Source organism: Urocitellus parryii, unplaced genomic scaffold (genome assembly GCF_045843805.1).
Source record: "Urocitellus parryii isolate mUroPar1 unplaced genomic scaffold, mUroPar1.hap1 Scaffold_298, whole genome shotgun sequence".
In the NCBI taxonomy this organism is placed as follows: domain Eukaryota; kingdom Metazoa; phylum Chordata; class Mammalia; order Rodentia; family Sciuridae; genus Urocitellus; species Urocitellus parryii.
The window spans coordinates 177,644-180,289 of NW_027552776.1; the positions used below are offsets into that span (position 1 = coordinate 177,644).

The window sequence follows — 2,646 nt, forward strand, 5'->3', positions numbered from 1 at the left end:
CATGAGATTGTAGGAGGAAATTATGTTCTAAGATAAATGGTAATTCTATTTTTTACAACAGGGGTGCTGAAGAGTGAGTTATACCACCATACACTTTTTTTTTTTTTCATTTAGAAATCGGGTTGTGGCTAAGTTACTTAGGGCATTCCTAAGTTGCTGAGGCTGTCTTTGAACTTCCAATCCTCCTACCTCAGCCTCCTAGCATCTTGGATTACAGGAGTGTGCCACTGGGCCCAGCGGGCAATTATCAATATACAAGAAAACTGAAGTAACATTATGTGCGACATTGTGGAGGTCCCAAGGGCAATTATAACCCAGCCGAGACTGGAAGATGTGAGGACAAGGGACAGCATGGGCATGGGTTCTGGGTGGTGTGAGAGGGAAATAAGGGGTTTTGTTTGTTGGCTTGCTTTATTTTGTGCTGGAGATTGCTCGGTGGTTAAGTGCACCGGCACCAATTACACCCAGTCCTTTTCTTTGTGTATTTTGAGAGAGGGTCACACGAAGATGCCCATGGTGGCATCATACTTGTGATCCACCTGCCTCAGGCTCACAAGCACCCAGCATCTCAGTCATTGGGATTTTAGGCAGGCATCACTGTTCCCAGCACCAGAATTAACACATCACATGAAATAAATGAATGTTTTGATGAATCCTCTTTATTTTCCTGATTGCAGGGTTGTCCATTGGGATTGATTAAGGACATATTTGCAAAAAGGACATTTTCTTGTCTTTTTTCCAAAGGTATTCACAGAATTATTTCCCCCATAAGATGAACATAGCCAAAAGACTGTACAGTAATATTCACATAAAAAACACCATGTACACCGTGATTGGCATTGGGGTCATGGCCAACGCCCTTCTTCTTCTCGTCCACATCTCCTTGCACATTACTGGGCAAAGACCTAAGCCCACTGACCTGCCCATTGGTCTCCTGGCCCTAATCCACCTGGTAATTCTGCTCATCAAGGGCTTCATAGCTGCGGACATTTTTACACCTCAGGGGGGAAGGTGGGATGACCTGACGTGTAAATTTCTCATCTACCTGTACAGGTTGATGAGGGAGTTCTCCATCTGTGCCACCTGCCTCTTGAGTGTCCTCCATGCCATTACCCTCATCCCCAGGAGCTCCTGCTTGGCAAAGTTCAAACATAAATCCTCACATCACAACCTGTGTTTCCTTCTCTTCCTGTGGGTCTTCTATTCATCCTTCAGTAGCCACCTCTTCATCTCCATTGCTGCTACACCCAATTTGACCTCAGACAACATTATGTATGTCACAGAATCCTGCTCCTTTATCCCCATGACCTTCTTCCTCTGGCACAGCTTGTCCACACTGATTACCTTCAGGGAAGCCTCCCTTATAGGAATAATGACCCTCTCCGATGGATACATGGTGGCTCTCCTGTGCAGGCACAAGAGGCAACCCAGCGTCTCCACAGCACTGGCCCGTCTCCAGTATCATCCCCAGAATTGAGGGCCACCCAGACAATCCTGCTGCTCTTGAGTTGCTTCGTGGTCATGTCCATCTTGGACAGCATTGTCTCCTATGCAAGAATCACACTGAAGGGTGATCCGGTATTTTACTATATCCACATCATTGTGGCTCATAGCTATGCCACCTTCAGCCCTTTGGTGTTAATTAGTACTGAAAAACGTATATTTAGTATTTTGAGATATATGTTGGAGAAGACAGTAAATATTTCAGTAACCAGTGCTGGATAAATTCTGTTAAAATGAGAAAATGTGATTTCTTTGGGATGATGCACCATGGCACAGTATATATGCTGTTTACTTTAAATATAATATAGAGTTCTTCTTCTATTAGATTTGTATACTTGGATATGTAAGTGGCTAAAAAATACATAAAAGAAAATCAAGCCATCTTTATCTGTGAGATATTACCAAGGTTTTATGTTTCTTATTGAGTCCTCCAGCAGGGACTCTGAGGAGGATGTGACTTTTCATGACCTGGGCTATTCCAAACTATTTTTAGGTACAATAGTCCCAATGATTTTCAATAATTGTATTGCCTCAGTTATCTATATTTTTTTCAAATTAGACATGTAAACATTTGCTACCATAAAACACCATATCATAGAGCATGCATGTGTGCACATGTGCACATGCACATTCACACACACACACATACACACACAGACACAGTACATGCAGAGAATCATACAGTCATTTCCACAGCATTGCTCATAAAACCATGTTTTAAATAATCAAATGTAGAAAGAACCCAACACCCAGAAACATAAGAATATATAAACAATATGTTATTCAGACACTGGACTATTAACACTTAAAATGAAAGAAAATTCTGGCACAGGATGCCAAATAGCCGAGCCCTCAAGACACTCTACTCAGTGAAGCAAGTCAGTCACAAAACAACCAATATTATACAAAAAGAACTTAAAGGAGGTTGAAGTTGGAGTTTCCAAATTGATAGACACAGAAAACAGAATGACATTCCACCAACCCGAGGACATGGGGGCTCGGGAATGTTGTTATCTTAACCCAGAGGTGGAAAATATCTTTTCTGAAATTAAAAAGTGATCAATTTCTTTTTAAAAAAAAATTAGGTAGACTTGGACATATGTATATGTTTTATTTTATTTATTTATTTTTTATGTGGATCAA

At 41.2% G+C, this 2,646-nt stretch overlaps 1 pseudogene; it reads left to right on the top strand.

Moving 5' to 3' along the window:
* The first annotated feature begins 772 nt into the window (after positions 1 to 772).
* On the top strand, positions 773 to 1,725 carry LOC144251922 (vomeronasal type-1 receptor 94-like; annotated as a pseudogene).
* Positions 1,726 to 2,646: the final 921 nt, after the last annotated feature.